The sequence below is a fragment of the Piliocolobus tephrosceles genome, chromosome 19 (genome assembly GCF_002776525.5).
Source record: "Piliocolobus tephrosceles isolate RC106 chromosome 19, ASM277652v3, whole genome shotgun sequence".
Taxonomy (NCBI): Eukaryota; Metazoa; Chordata; class Mammalia; order Primates; family Cercopithecidae; genus Piliocolobus; species Piliocolobus tephrosceles.
Window position 1 is genome coordinate 4298130 of NC_045452.1, and position 16149 is coordinate 4314278.

Below are 16149 nucleotides of genomic sequence, written 5' to 3' on the forward strand. Positions count from 1 at the left end.
AAATAAATAAATAAATAAATAAATAAATAAATAAATAAATAAATAAATAAATAAAATTAATGCTGGTGCATGGTATTAAATCTACTTTTAAAAACCTTCACACATAAACAAGGGCAGAACCCTATACCCTCCAAGATAAATGCAGTAGCAGTGTATATGGGTCTGTGGAGGTTGAAAGGGACTTGGTAGAAGTCAAGAAGGTAGTGGCTGTCCTGCTGGGCTTTTAAAGGGTCTGAAGAAGTGACAGGATGCTGTGGTTGAATCCTAGCATGTATTTTAGCATTTGTTCATTCTGAGCTTGATTATTTCTTGTTGTTTCATTTGCCACTACCTGGAAAGCCAAGGGCTCTACTCTCATTTCGTTTCTGCTCTTTCTTTGCCTTCCTTGGTCCGTGAAGAGGATGGTCCAGGAGAAGCTTATTCCATGCTTGTTAACCAGGCACATCCCTAAGTTCTAGTCCCTGAGTCATTCATGAGTAGCACCACCGTGAACTGACAGCCATGCTGTGTCCTTCCACATCCCCTAGGTGACTCCTTTGAGCCTTCCAGAAAGTGGGCGAGAAGGAAGCCCTACTCTACCACCACAGTAAAGTAGCCTGTCTTTGCCTAAGATGTAAATGTTGTTTTCTTGGTTCCCTTATTTTTCAGTTGATATCAGCTATGGGAAAATTATCCAGTACATTGTAGATGTTAGCTAATGTTTCCTTGGGAATGGAGGAGGTGTATCTTACCAACTGACACCTGATTCCAGAGGACGTACAACATTGGCAGTGTCAGATAGTAAACTGCATGTTAAGGGATGTTTTCTTCAGGAACAAGCTTTCCACTTTAGATAAGAATTCTGCAATTGCCACCCAAAAATTATCTAGACAGAAACATTCTTCAGGAAAACTCCTGTGCTTTCCTACGGGAACTCTACTCTAGAGTTGGGGCTTTTGACTTGAACGTTCTTTCCCATCTTGGTTACCCAGAGTTTCCAAGTGAACAAAAGACCTATGCGAGCCGTCCATAGCATAGCCTGATTCTCAGAGTGTTTTCCTTCTCTAATTACAGGTGACTTCAGGGAGCACATTCAATGGTACGTATTCTGGAATCACTCACTGGCTGTGAGAAAAAGATTCTATAGGAAATGTGGAGCCTAACTGCTGGCTTTTGTCTGGAGAGCCTCCATGATCCAAGACACTTGGTGGGAATGAGGGTGTGGGGTATAGTAAGAGAAACTGGTTTTCCAGATGATGAACTCTTTTTATCTATGTATAGTTCCTGGGAACATGTTCATATTAGGTGGCGTTCACATTAGGTTGTGTGGGAGTGTGTGTATTAGTGTGGGGTGCGGTGATCTATGTGCAAGTCTGCATGATTTGCTTGTGAATGTGTGTCTATGTGTGTTTCCCTAGGAAAACAATGTTGTGTTTACCCAGCACAACTCTCAGTGCCATTTTTCTTAATTTAACAACTCAGACCACACACCTTACTTACGTTAGTTCAAACCTCATCATGCCCATATGCTGTGAGCTTGTTTATTGAATCCACATACAAGATGGAGAAACTAAGCCACATAAATAAATGTACCCTGGCTCACTTGCTACGAAGTGAGGAGCCAAGATGTTTACTCATACGGTGCTAACGTTGAAGGCCTGAACTACAACCTCTATTTATCAGCCAGTGAAGGCATCACTATTCACCATGCAAGGGAGTTCCAGCACCCTCTATGCCTGGAATTACCAAAGCCTGCAGAGATTCCAAACGCCGTCCCTCACATAAGAGAGCCTCACTGATCTCAGAATCCAGGTAGCTATGTAGGCATCTCCCTGCAAGTTTCACATGGTCCTTAGTGTGAAACGACATAGAAAGCCCATGTTTCTGATCAAGTCACAGGTTCTGAAACACTAAAGGAGGCACTAAGTAGGACAATATGGTGCCTGTGTGTCATAGCTGGGTCTCTCCTCAAGACATGGCTCAAGTCCAATAAGAATTGGGGAAATGCTTTAGAGTCTTGGACAGAGTTATCACCACAAGCCCTCTGAGCTACACAATTTAGGGATCATGACTGTTAAGTACTCAAATTACCACTTGGTTGTTATCCGGGTATCCGTCATCCTTGTGGCAACTCTCTCATGAAGCTGGCGGGGAGAGCCTCAGTGCTGGAGTTGAGCCTCCCTTCTGGATGGACCCTCCCTGTGTTAGCAGGTGGGTGCAGGCATGGGGTCAGCACGCTCAGTGGATTTACACACACAGCATTGAAGAGTAAGGCTGGGCTTTGTTATTTACACATTTTCAATAACTGATGATCTTCATAACATAAAATCAATGGTGTACTACATTAGAATACTGTCCCTAGTATTGAATCTTGTCTCTCAATAAAGGGTTGCTTAAAGTCACATGAGAGATTCAACTGATGATACATGGGATAGGCCATAGCAGCAGTTAAAGCAGTCATTTGAAAAAGCTTTTACTATAAACTTACTTGTGAGCCTGAAGGGGAGGATAAAAGAGACGATTAGCTCCTCTGTGCCATGTTCCTATTATGTGCACGGTGGAGGACAATTAAACAGGAAGGTGACGGAGGGAACAGAGCAAAGGATTGCACAGGTCCATTGAACCCATATGACAATGGTGAGGTTATTGAGTGAGACTGGTCATTTTAGGTTGAATTTTACCTTGTGCATTCTTTCCATGCTTTCTTCCAGTAGTTCCTTCTCTTTATTATCAACTCGGTCACTGTTGCTAACATCCTCACTAAAAGAGGACAAAGCTTTGTAATAACATAAAAGCTTGTAAAGTTGTGATAGCTCAAATTTTACAAAATACTGGGGGCTTTTGCCTGAGACCTGGATAAACTAGTTGTGTAAGAATGGGGGGTCCTCTGAAGACTACTGGACTTCTGGGAAGAAAGATCTAAGTTGTCTCTCTGTGATATGGAATTAGTCTTAAAGCCAGGGACATGGTAGTCCCTAAGTCACATAGAAGGCTCTGAGAAAGGCCGGGTGCGGTGGCTCAAGCCTGTAATCCCAGCACTTTGGGAGGCCGAGGCGGGCGGATCACGAGGTCAGGAGATCGAGACCATCCTGGCTAACATGGTGAAACCCCATCTCTACTAAAAAAAATACAAAAGACTAGCCGGGTGAGGTGGCGGGCGCCTGTAGTCCCAGCTACTCGGGAGGCTGAGGCAGGAGAATGGCGTAAAACCCGGGAGGCGGAGCTTGCAGTGAGCTGAGATCCGGCCACTGCACTCCAGCCTGGGGGACAGAGCCAGACGCCGTCTCAAAAAAAAAAAAAAAAAAAAAGAAAGAAAAAGAAAAAAAGAAAAAAAAGAAGGCTCTGAGAAAGGAAAATGAGGTCTCCATTTTCTGGATTTAGGATGTCTCTGAGAGCAAGCAGGGGGTCACAGAAGTATACAGAGAAATAGATAATGTGGGTAATACATATGTTTATAGTATCTAGAAGAAAACATCAAGCTGGACATTAAAAATACCTAGAGTTGGCCGGGCGCAGTGGCTCAAGCCTGTAATCTCAGCACTTTGGGAGGCCGAGATGGGCGGATCACGAGGTCAGGAGATCGAGACCATCCTGGCTAACACAGTGAAACCCCGTCTCTACTAAAAAATACAAAAAGCTAGCCGGGCGAGGTGGCTGGCGCCTGTAGTCCCAGCTACTCGGGAGGCCGAGGCAGGAGAATGGCGTAAACCCAGGAGGCGGAGCTTGCAGTGAGCTGAGATCCGGCCATTGCACTCCAGCCTGGGCAGCAGAGCGAGACTCCGTCTCAAAAAAAAAAAAAAAAAAATACCTAGAGTTTTGACAAAGACAACTAAAATATAAGAATCTTTAAAACTCACAATGCAAATCAGGACCACATGGCTTCCTTTTATTTCTACCAAACAGTAAAATAAACATAGCACCAATCTTGCGAACACACTTCCAGAGAATACACAGAGTAAATGCAGCCTCGCTGCTTGATTATTTCCAGAGAATCTTGATTGCACTCTTGCAATAACAGACATTACAGAAAAGGGGAAGGACAGAAACATTCTTCTGAAGGTAGAAGTCAAACCCTGAAAACAAACATTAGCAATCTAGCATCAGACTTTTTTTCAGAAAGGAAGAAAAGCAGGATTTTATGGAGGGATTTCACTGGGGTTCAAGGGGAGAGAATCAGTGGCTTTCTGAGATCGTTGTTAAAGGGTTGGGAGAAGAGAGGGCCATTGGGTTAATGCAAGGGACATTTGGTGACAGAGGAAAACAGAACTTGGAGTTAACATCAGAGAGGGTCCTATGGCTATGGAGAGGTCTCCCTAAGAAGAGACAGGACTCTGTCCCCTGCCACAGCAAGGTCTAGGGATGGATGTGGAGTGTGTAAATTAGAAACTGAATTTGGATGTGGAAAGAATGAGCAGAGAAGGCACACCTAGAGCTGGCGCAGTCACTGCCCATTCTTAGCCGGACCTTATTGCAGGCGGCTCTGATCAATAGTCAAGGAGGCAGTGGGGGTTGCAGACTTAATTCATTAAACCACCAAAGCACCAGCCCACATGGCCACTTTTCCAGTTAATTCACAGTAGCTTGCATATTGAGGTTTGATCCATGGAAGGGAAGTTACTCTTTGCAGACCCATCTTTTGACAATCATTTTGCAATGTCAGAAGGTCTGAGCAGCCTTAGGAGGCAAGCAGACCCTGGTCCCTCAGTGTAGTCACTGGAGGAGACAGTCACTGAGAGGCAGCTGACAGGGTGAAGGGAGAGGGGAGGAAGGCCACAAAGATGACAGCCTTTAAAATATTGGGGAGGTCAAGGATCTGAAAGAGGAAGGAGAATTCTTTATCATTAAGGACCTGTCCTTATCTCAGGCATCTCCTCCAGAGCATCACCTTTGTCCACCCATACACCTCGGGCTAGGAGGACTGGAGAAAGACAGTGAGGGGGTCTCTTGGGTCTCTGGCACAGGGCGTGATGTAGAGGTGTCAGTTGTTCAGGAATCTCTGTCTCTAGGGAACCAAATACATTTCTCATCTCAGATCCTTCACTCATTGGGGTTGGGATTCTGCTCGTCACTTATCGTCTCTGAATGTCAGCACCCTCAAGTGTAAAATCTCAGCCACAGCCCCTCCTCTGCCCTCCCTGCAGGGCTGATGTTCTCCATAAGCCGTAAGGCATCATGCCCACGGAAAACCGGAACAGGAAACCATGCGCCACTGCCTCGGAGCCATCCAAGCACCCTCTCCATATTCAGCCACTACTAAGTGTCCAGCTTATTCCTCCTGGCATGTAGTAAACACTTAGAGAACACTACTGAAGTACCAGTCCTCTCTTAAGGTTTTCCTGTATTTAGTGATTTTTTTTTTAACCCTATACTGTGATACTAAGAAGTAGGGTCTAAAAAGTATTGCTAAAATTTCCTTATGACAGTGCAGAGGACTGAGGGCAGAGGGACGACATGAGCTTGCCAGGTCCACATGGCTTAGTAGAATTTGAATCTGGGCCCCGACTCTGCACCAGCCCTGCACTCACAGTCATCCTGCTGTGTTCTCTTCTCCGTGAAGGCACTGCCCATGGACTGTCTGATAGAGGTGTTGAGTGCTCACTGAATCACTTTGATTCAGCAGGCTCTGCTTGGAAGCCTGTAAAGAACAGGATCATAAGTTTAAGCTTAAAACAGATTATAACTATTTTCGCTCTGGTCTTCTGTCAGCAAGATGTCAACAGCCCTCTCTATTATAAATGCATTAACCAGCATCTTCTCTGATAGAGATTATAAGAAGATATGCCGTGTCCACCACTCAGCTCAGAGACCTCATGGCTTCTGGGTAAAGAAGGAGGTATACCCGGTAGAAGGTACTGTGGAAGTTCATTAAGTTGATTCAAGAATCTCAATTGTGGGGAGTATTCGGTGTCCCATATGTAAAAGGAAACTATGAAGAGATTAAGCCATATTTTTTAATGTGTCAGAATTCTAATTTGCCTAGTCAGTAAGTATTACTACAACCACAAAAGTAAATATCCACTTAAAAGTCAATTTTGGTTCACGTTTAATGATAGACAATGTTTCAAGCTAATGTCTAGAACTTACCTGGTTGTTAAATATTAGCATAGATCTCCCTGAAAGAGTGGTGCTATATTTTTACTTCTAAATTAATATAAACTAAATAATGTAAATTAATTGACATAAAAATTGAGCATATGGCCAGGCGTGGTGGCTCGCGATTATAATCCCAGCATTTTAGGAGACCAAGGCGGGTGGATCACCTGAGGTTGGGAGTTGGAGACCAGCCTGGCCAACATGGTGAAACCCCGTCTCTACTAAAAATACAAAAAATTAGCCAGGTGTGATGGCGATGGCTGTAATCTCAGCTGCTCAGGAGGCTGAGGCCGGAGAATCACTTGAACCCAGGAGGCGGAGGTTGCAGCGAGCCAAGATCACGCCATTGTACTCCAGCCTGGGCAACAAGAGTGAAACTCCATCTAAAAAAAAAAAAAAAGGGCATATAATAAAGTTCCCATATTATTCTGTCTCCTCACCCTCACTTCCTAATTTCACCTATTATTAACATCTTACAACATCTTACATTACTATGGTACATTTGCTAAAATCATGATAAAATATTGACACATTATTATCTGAAGTCTATCTTTTGCATAATGTTCTTTCTGTTACACATTTATATGAAGTTTGAAATATGTATAACATGTGTTCACTATTATGGTCTCATAAAGAATATGTTCACCTCCCTAAAAATCCCCTCTTCTCATTAATCTCTGTCCTCTTTCTCCAGAAACCTTGGCAACTATTAATATTTTTCCTGTTGCTTCAGTTTTGCCTTTTCCAGAATGTCATATAGTTGGAATCATATATTATGTAGCTTTTTCAGATGAATTTCTTTCACTAAATTGATGTATATTTGTTTCCTTCGTGTCTTTTTTATGCCTTAATGGTATAAATTGGCACATTAAATCACCAAATAATATTGCATTAAATGGATTTTTGTCTTTGTATTCACCTGTTGAAGAATTTGGTAGATTTCATGAGAAACCATCTGGGTCTGGTGCTTTCTTTTTCAGAATGCTCTTAATGTGAATTCAACTTATTTAATAGACATAAGTTTATTCAAATCTAGGATTCTAGTGTGACCTTCGGAAGATTGTCTTTCAAGGACTTGATACATTGCACTGAGGTTATCAAACTGCAGTCATAGAATTGTTTATAATATTCCTTGATTATTCTTTTAAGGCCCAACAGTTCAGTGGAGATGGCTCCTGTTTCATTTCTGAAATTGGTCATTTGTGTTGTCTTCTTTTTCTTGGTTAGCCTGCATAGAAGTTCATTCATTGTAATCTCAAAGAACCAGCTTTTGTTTTTATTGATTTTCTGATGATTTCAGTGTTTTAATTTTATTGACTTCTGTGATGTTGTCTCTTACTTCTTCTACTTGCTTTACATTGCATTCCTTTATTTGCTACAGTTTCCTAATTGAAACATGATATTACTGATTTTAGATCTTGTGATTTTTAATATATTGCATCCAATGCTATAAATTTCCCTCTAAGGACTGCTTTTGCTGCATCCAGAAATCTTGTCAAGTCACATTTTCATTTAATGTAATTAAAGGTATTTTTAATTTTCTATTGAGACTTCTTTAACCCATGAGTTATTTAAAAGTGCATTGCTAATTTGTAAATATTTGGGGATTTTCTGGCTCTTTTACAGTTGTTGATTTTTTGTTGTCAGATATGTGTTGCAAAAGTGGTGATCTATTTCATCTTGCCACCACCCAAGATGGCCCAGGATGTGGGCTTTCCCTGAGTAGATCTTTGGCAATCTGCCAACCTGATGTGGTCTGCCTCCCTTTTTAGTCTGAGTTTGCCTTCTGCTTAGAAAGGGCCATTCTGAGTTCTGGCAGGAACTTTTCCCAACATTGAGAGGGTGACATTCTTACTCCCCAGTGCAGCCTGCACCTCTGACCTGTGGTCAGCAGACAGGACAGAGGCCCTCAGTAGGCAGAGTTCAGCAGAGTCTCTGACCGAAGTGCATCTTCAGAGTCTGCACCTACCCCCTGTGACCTCAGGCAGACTCTGTGTCCTAAAGCAGGAGGAACTGTGCGACCATCCTGTGGAAATTTGTGAGGATCACTGTGTTACTCAAGTAAGGTCTTTGGAAAGTGTCGTATTACTACTGTTTGTTAACTGCTTGTTGGTGGCCTGGCTGGGCCACGCCCTTTATGAAAACCGGGATCCCTCAGCCGGTGTAGGTGTCTGTGCAGCCTGAGACCCTCATGTGAACAGCCTCATGGCAGCTGTCTTTTCCCCTTGCCACCATCAGTGCCTCCTTGTTCCTGGGCACTGCTTTCTCTGATGGGTGCTCCACTGTTTTCCTACACCTCAGTGACTACAGCTGGATGTCTCTTCTGGAATCTAGGCGAGGGGGCATCAATAGCAGCTCTGCTGTGACACTGCCCTCTTTCTTAGCTTGTCTTGCTCTGTCTCAGGCTCCCTTTAAAGATCCCACCCTTCAGGTTCTTTCACAAGTTTCTTATTGAAATCCGAGCAGAAAAATTTGACCAATATGACCAATCCTATATCCACTGAAGATATGAATGAAGAATTAAAACAATTCTCCATGGACTCTACCATATAAATCCCTAGAAGTACTTTCTAAAAAAAGAATCAAGGAAGATGTAATAGTTTTCCATAAATTAGAATACCCTACAGGTACAATTAAATGAAATGGCTGGTATAGTTTTGAAACCAAAACCAGATAAGGTAAATTAAATTCTGTGATATTTTAAAATACTGTAAATTCTGACTAATGTGAGTTAATCTCAGAATGTGAAATGGTGGATTAATGTTGAAAATGCAATAAATAAAACTAGCTACCTCAAGAGGTTAATGGAGAAAAAATGTGATTATTGCAATAGATTCAGGAAATTCACGGATAACATTTACCATGTATTTATAGGACAACTATCTTATAAACTTTAAGTGACCTATGACAACCATTTGAATTAATGCTGCTTTAACAATATATCTCTTGGCTTGATAAAAACCAGATAAGAATTTCCATAACATTAATTTATTTTTAGCACCTATATTGGGTGTGTGAACCCATCATAAAGTTTGCCCACTGTGAAGGTATACAATTTGATGCTTTATTAAATTGATACTGTGTGCACCCATCACCATGATCTATTTTAAAAATGTTTCCCTCACTCAAATTCTCTCTTGCCCACTAGCAGTTAATCCCCACTCCCATCTCCAGCCCTAAGCAATACTGCTATGATATTCCATCTCCATAAATTTTCTGCTTGTTTAATGTAAATGGACATATATATATATTTGGAATCTGACTTCTTTGATTTAGCATACTATATTTGAAGTTAATTGATGCTTTAGCACATGCTGGTCATGTGTTTTCCTTCATAGTCTGCTGTGTTTATTCATATAGATCAGTTAATGGACATTTAATTATTTTTGTTTTTTTCTATGATGAGTAATGTAGCTTTGAGCATTCATATACAGTCATGTAATGCACAATGACATTTTGGTCAATATATATGTATATTTTTTGAGATACAGGCTGGAGTGCAGAGGCACAATCTCAGCTCACTGGAACCTCTGCCTCCCAGGTTTAAGCAATTCTCATGCCTCAACCTCCCGAATAGCTGGGACAACCAGCACATGCCACCACATCCGGATAATTTTTGTATTTTCAGTAGAGACAGGGTTTTGCTGTGTTGGTCAGGCTAGTCTCAAACTCCTAGCCTCAGGTGATCCACCCACCTCTGCCTCCCAAAGTGCTGAGATTTTAGGTATGAGCCACTGTGCCTGGCCTAATTTTTTTAAAAAACAAGAGAGCTATTTTCTAAATTAGCTTTGCCAATTTATATTCCTACTATGATGCATAGCACTAATTTCACTGCACCATGTGTGGTAGGCCCCAATATGTAAGAAATGATGAAAGTAACACATAAAGATAAGTATAGAACAAATAAGATTATCATTGTTGCTATCATCTTTGTCAAATTCTCAAAACAATCTAAGTATATTTTTATATAAATGTGCTTGGCAACATAGCTGAAAAAAGCATTATCAATTACATTTATCAGTAACAAAGACATACATTTGAAGGGGAAAAACACTTGTACTAAAAACACAATGTCAGAATTAACATACAAATTCTGCTGGTCACTTTGGAATATTTAATTGCCTGGGGCAGTGTTCTGTAGACAAACAAACATCTATGGAGCCCCTGAGGTAGGGGGAATCAACAAAACTTGGGTTTCAAAAGTTATCTGGGGTTAGAGCGTGAAACTGTTGGAGGACACACACCTTGCGTGAGCGAGGTGCCTCAGTGTGTGTGGATGTGTTGGAGGTACAGCATAATGGTGGCTTCCTCCAGAAAGGGGCATTTGGGGTAGATTCATTCCATTTGAACAAAACAGCCTGATGTGGCATGGACATGAATGGAGGTGAAATGGACAGTAGCTGAGAGGATCAGTCCTGACAAACAGTTCATCACACTTGTTGCAACTGTTTGTGCTACAGTTAAAACATACCAGCATTCAACCCATGTCTCCTCTCTTGAAGCAAACGGTCCTATGTTGGCTGGCCTGAACAAGCATAATAGTCTCCATACTCAATTAATATGCACGCATGACGAAGAAAAGGAGGTCTGGATGAAAAAATATTGTATGATTAATAATTATGCTTTAGGCCGGGCGCGGTGGCTCAAGCCTGTAATCCCAGCACTTTGGGAGGCCGAGACGGGCGGATCACGAGGTCAGGAGATCGAGACCATCCTGGCTAACACGGTGAAACCCCGTCTCTACTAAAAAAAATACAAAAAACTAGCCGGGCGAGGTGGTGGGCGCCTGTAGTCCCAGCTACTCGGGAGGGTGAGGCAGGAGAATGGCGTAAACCCGGGAGGCGGAGCTTGCAGTGAGCTGAGATCCGGCCACTGCACTCCAGCCCGGGCAAGAGAGCGAGACTCCGTCTCAAAAAAAAAAAATAATAATAATAATTATGCTTTAACTAATTTTAAAGGATATAATTTCAGTGTTTGTAATTCTCCCGTCGGCAGTTATAACAAAGGATTAGTGAATAAATACAGTAGACTGTTTTGCCTAGAATTGAATCCAGTCTGTCTATTAAGCTTTGCTTTTATTCAAGTGCAAAATGCTAAAACACATAATAACTGCAGTGACAGCCACTGTGGATCCTCAGAGGATTCCACAAAAATGGTCTTGGGACATAAATCCTACAAGCTAATATTGTTTTAAGGGGTTTAGAAAACCATTTAGCTGGGTTTCAAACCTCACAGTGTAAGCAATGGGACTCTCATCAAACTATAGCGTGTGCTTCAGAACCATCTGTAGACTGACTCATTCCCGTTGCCTTAAGTTGCCATCAGCAAAATGCCAGGGACTCCATTTCTTGCTCCTCTGCTCCTCGTTCTTGCCTGTCTTTCCACAAGGGAAGATTTTTAGCAGGATCTCAAGCTGTGCTTTTAATGAAACACATCCACACACACTGTCCTGTTGTCCACATTAAGCAGAGCTCCCTGAATAACTCATGAACAAAAGCATCTGTGACTAACCATTGCTCTGTGTCCTCCTAGCCTCTGAGGAGTCCCCAGCTCACAAGGAGGGAGGAGATGGAGAGAGGCTGGTCAACACAAGGGTAAGGTTGCCTTGCTTTCTCTGAAATAGAAATGTTCCTTTCTTGGCATCTTTCTTTTTCAACTGACTTTACATGTGAAAAAATGACAATGTACATTACAGGTATTAAATGCAGTTTTCTGAGGGGGTGGAAGAAGTGACTCTTAGCAACTGATATGTAATCCAAAATGTCATTTACCTATGACAGCTTCAGGTTGTAGACTGTATCCTTGGGGTCCTTGTCCTTGGAAGCAATGTCTTCTCTTTGGATTCAGTATTTTGCACTTGCCAACCTACGTGGATCTGAGAGATCCACTATCCAGAAGCTGATGTCTTTTCCAGTGTGTATCCTACCCTTGTTTGGGGGGACTTGAAGTTGACCACACTTTCTGATCAAGTTTTCAACATTCATTGAGAGAAACAGCCTTGTGTAAACAATCTACAACACGACGTACCCCTCATAAAGCTTTGTTTCTGTATTGCAGGTGGTGCAGGCGGCCCCTCTGGCGTGTGACTCTAGTAAGTATTCTGGAATTATTTGCTGAGCAAACAATCTGGATGGCAAGAAAAGTGTGGCATCCTTGCAGGTTTCAATATGAAGAGCCACCCTGATCCTGGGATTGTGATAGGAATAAGCATAGTGGAAGTGTTTTTAAAAACCTGAATTCCCCAGGGAAATATTATGGCCAATTTTTGAGGAAGCAGCTGTGCTCCCTTTTGGGTGGTGCTGACTTGGGTGCTTGAGGATTCATGGTGTCTCGTGTGAGGCTGCATCATGTGGTGTGAGTGTGTGTGTTTCTGTACAGATGAGTCTGTGTGTTTTCTCAGGAAAGATTTCCCATTTATACAACCCAATCGCAGGTGTTCACTTCTTTTTTTTTTTTTTTTTTTTTTGAGACGGAGTCTCGCTCTGTCGCCCAGGCTGGAGTGCAGTGGCCGGATCTCAGCTCACTGCAAGCTCCGCCTCCCGGGTTTAGCCATTCTCCTGCCTCAGCCTCCCGAGTAGCTGGGATTATAGGTGCTCACCACCTCGCCCGGCTAGTTTTTTGTATTTTTTTAGTAGAGACGGGGTTTCACCATGTTCGCCAGGATGGTCTTGATCTCCTGACCTCGTGATCCGCCCGTCTCGGCCTCCCAAAGTGCTGGGATTACAGGCTTGAGCCACCACGCCCGGCCAGGTGTTCACTTCTAAAAATAAAATCCAACCCCCGCCTACTGTCTCTGTACAGTGGCTCCTCCACCCTCACCAGAGCCATCCTTGGGTCTGGCTTATTATCCCCACTGCTCAGGTGGAGAACCTGAAGGGCCAAGGGGGTGGCCCCAGCTTCCGAGTACCTGAATGAAAAAGTGACACACGAACCCAGGAGTGCAGGCCTGTGCTGATGCTGAGATGCACTTAGTCATGGGGTGTTTGCCACCACGCAGGGAGTCCAGGATTCATGTATAAGCCCTAAAGCACCGAGCCCAAAAGGCCCCAGACACTGCCCATCATCATAAAGTGGCCTCCGTGGTCACAGAACCCAGGACGGTTCTAGGCACATCTTCCCATGGGCCGGCATAGTCATCAGTGTGTCAAAAGCACAAAGATCCCCGGGGGTTTGGCTCAGCTCACAGATCCTTTTTTAAATTGTTTTAGCTTTTATTTTAAGGTCAGGGGTACATGTGCAGGATGTGCAGGTTTGCTACATATGTAAATGTGTGTCATGAGAGTTTATTGTACAGATTATTTCATCACCCATATATCGAGTCTAGTATCAGTTATTTTTCCTGATCCTCCCCCTCCTCCCACCTCCCACCCTCCAGTAGGCCCCAAGCTCACAAATTCTGAGAGGAGTGGGGGACCACGCAGGCCAGTGCAGCCCACTTCAGTTGTGAAGTTAATTTGCTCAGCAACTGGACAAAGCCTATAAGGATGGGTGATGTATTTTAGTAGATTTAGTAATACTATCTTCCCAAGCCCTAAAATGCTCAAATCCTGCCAGCTGAAAATGGTGAGGAGGGACAGATAGGAACTCTGTGCAGCACTTGGTTATTAGCCTGGCTTCCGTCCCCTAGTGGCAACTCTCTTGTGCTTGTGGGTAAAAGACCCTCAGCCTCAAGCCAAGCCTCCTCCATGAGGAGCCATCTCACTGTTGACTGGCTAGTGCAGTGTATGGCCACCAGCCCAACTGAAACAAAATGTTGCTTTAAAACAAGGGTAAATCTCTTACAACAGGCAAATGCAGAAGCAGCATGTCTTGCAAGTTGTAAAGAAGACAGTCGCAATGTCGCTGGACTTCAACCTGGGTAGAAGACATGAGGGAACTCTGTCACTGAATCACAGCAGAGTTCAAAGCCACTTGTAGACTATTTCGTGTTACAGAAGGTGGCCTTTAGCTACTAAGCAAAGGCCTCTGTTTCTCATTTCTTTCCTGTTCATCTTCTTGGTCATCCTTCTTCCTCAAGGTAAAAGAGCCCAAGCAAAAGGCAGTTTCAATATTAATCTGACCAAGGTTTTGTGCAGTTTATTATCATCCAGGTAACCAGGTGCAACCCGGTCTGCCTACCAGCCCCCCACCCCTGCTCTGTGTTTTCATTTAATAAATATTTTGGTCTACTTACTATTTGCTAGATTTTCTGGAGACCACAGAGTAAATGAGATAGAATCTTTATGTTAACAGCTAAGTTAGATTTAATATAACTGACAAAAATTAAAATTTCTGATTTCTTGTAAAAATATTTTGTACGTGTGAATGCATACTGAATGTAAAGTGGTTAACCAAAAAATCACACTTGCATTCATGGAAGGCTTTTCATGAATTTGTCAATTTCTATTTTTTTTTTAATATTTCCCCACTTCTCTGGATAATGCATATCTGAACCTGGAAACTGATTCCCACTGCAGAAAGTGTTCTGAGCCATGTCCTTTAGCTTCACTAGTGCAGGATCACCCGGGAGGATGGCCCAGCATCAGCTTGGCCCATGCTGTGATCAGCCACCTCTATGCACCACACCAAGCAAGCTCCCTGGGTGATTCAGTCTCCACCACCAGGGCACCGACCTTTACTCTGTGTTCTCCTAGCTCCCTGTGGGGATGCTGTGCAAGACATCTCTATTGAGGATGCTGAATATGACATCTGTAATGAGGACACTGTACGAGACGTCTCTAATGAGGATGCTGTAGAAGACATCTCTAATGATGACGCTGTATACGACATCGCTAATGAGGACGCTGTATATGACATCGCTAATGAGGATGCTGTACAATACATCTCTAAAAAAGAAGATGCTGCCACTGTAAGATACTTTTCTTTGTTTTGAACAGAAATGTTACTTTCCTGGCTTCTTTTGAGTCAGATGTACACATGAACATCTGCCAATGTGCATTATCGATGTCATCTGCAATTTAATCAAATGTAGACATGAACATCTGTCGATGTGCATTATTTATGACATCTGCAATTCCCTTGGTGTGGTGCTATTGATTGGCAGCCTCTCACCAACCCATGCTGGGCACACTGGGGCATGGTAGATGGCAGCATCCACGATCCACTGCAATGCAGAGGTGTTTCCCTCCACAGCAGTTTCCCCCCGTGGATTAAGATTGTAAAACTGCCAATCTAAATATACTTTAAAGGTAAATTCTGTGGGAAAAGGTCTTATCTTTTCCATAGATGTCCTCCATGTTAGTTTTGGGGGACTTCAACCTTTGACTCAATCACTATACCCCTTATTTTCTCCAGTTGTTGAGAGAATATCAGATCTGTGTGACATGCATGGCATCATTTCACCCTCCTAATGTTTTCTTTTCTATAATTGCAGGATCCATTTGTACTGGAGAATGGTATGTACCCTGAAATAACTCACTTCCTGAGGGAAAAATGCTGTCTCTAGGGTACAGAAACCTGATTCTGGGCTCTGTTTGGGAAGGAGGATTCCCAAATCATTGCTCTGATGAGAGCAAATGATTTTGCAAGTATAAAACAATGTTCAGAGAGGCTGTAGGGACACCTGTGAGCCCAGAGGAACCACCAGGGGATCCTGTGTGAAGCACCGGGGCTTCAGCTGGGGTCAGAGGAGTGGGTGGGCCTCTCTCTAATGACTTATCCTGATGTTTGTGTTTGAAAGATCTGTTTTTGGAGAGCATATCCAATGATGAGGATTTGTAGGTAGGTAACTACTTTCCATGTAAGATTCAATGGGAGAGAGTTCCCAGGGGCCTTCAGGGTATCCATTTGCTTGGGAGGTTGAGGGAGGGGGCATGAAATCAAAAAGAAAAAGGAAATATGTGTCAAATTGGATTTGGTCTTTTCCAAGTTTCTTGCCATAATATAAGAACTGTCTCTCTGGGCTGTGAGGGTGCTGTGTGATTTAAAGGTGATCTTTCCCAAAACACCTGGCCTTTTCTCTTCTGCCTCTGCCAAACATCACAGCCTTTGGGTTGGACTAGTCAGCACTGCTTGGGATTGTGCAGAAGAGGTTTGGGGTTGCATCAAGTGTTGCCTGTGGCGAACAGAATCTGAGGA

At 43.0% G+C, this 16149-nt stretch overlaps 1 pseudogene across 1 annotated transcript in view; it reads left to right on the top strand.

Annotated features, from left to right (window-relative positions):
- The window catches only part of LOC111525496, a 32051-nt pseudogene extending 16425 nt beyond the window's left edge, over positions 1-15626 (top strand). The window contains exons 7-11 of the transcript XR_003307166.1: positions 1054-1078; positions 11605-11666; positions 12130-12163; positions 14706-14920; positions 15446-15626. The product of XR_003307166.1 is annotated as a breakpoint cluster region protein-like (transcript). The remainder of the gene's footprint in view (positions 1-1053; positions 1079-11604; positions 11667-12129; positions 12164-14705; positions 14921-15445) is intronic.
- The last annotated feature ends 523 nt before the right edge of the window (positions 15627-16149 follow it).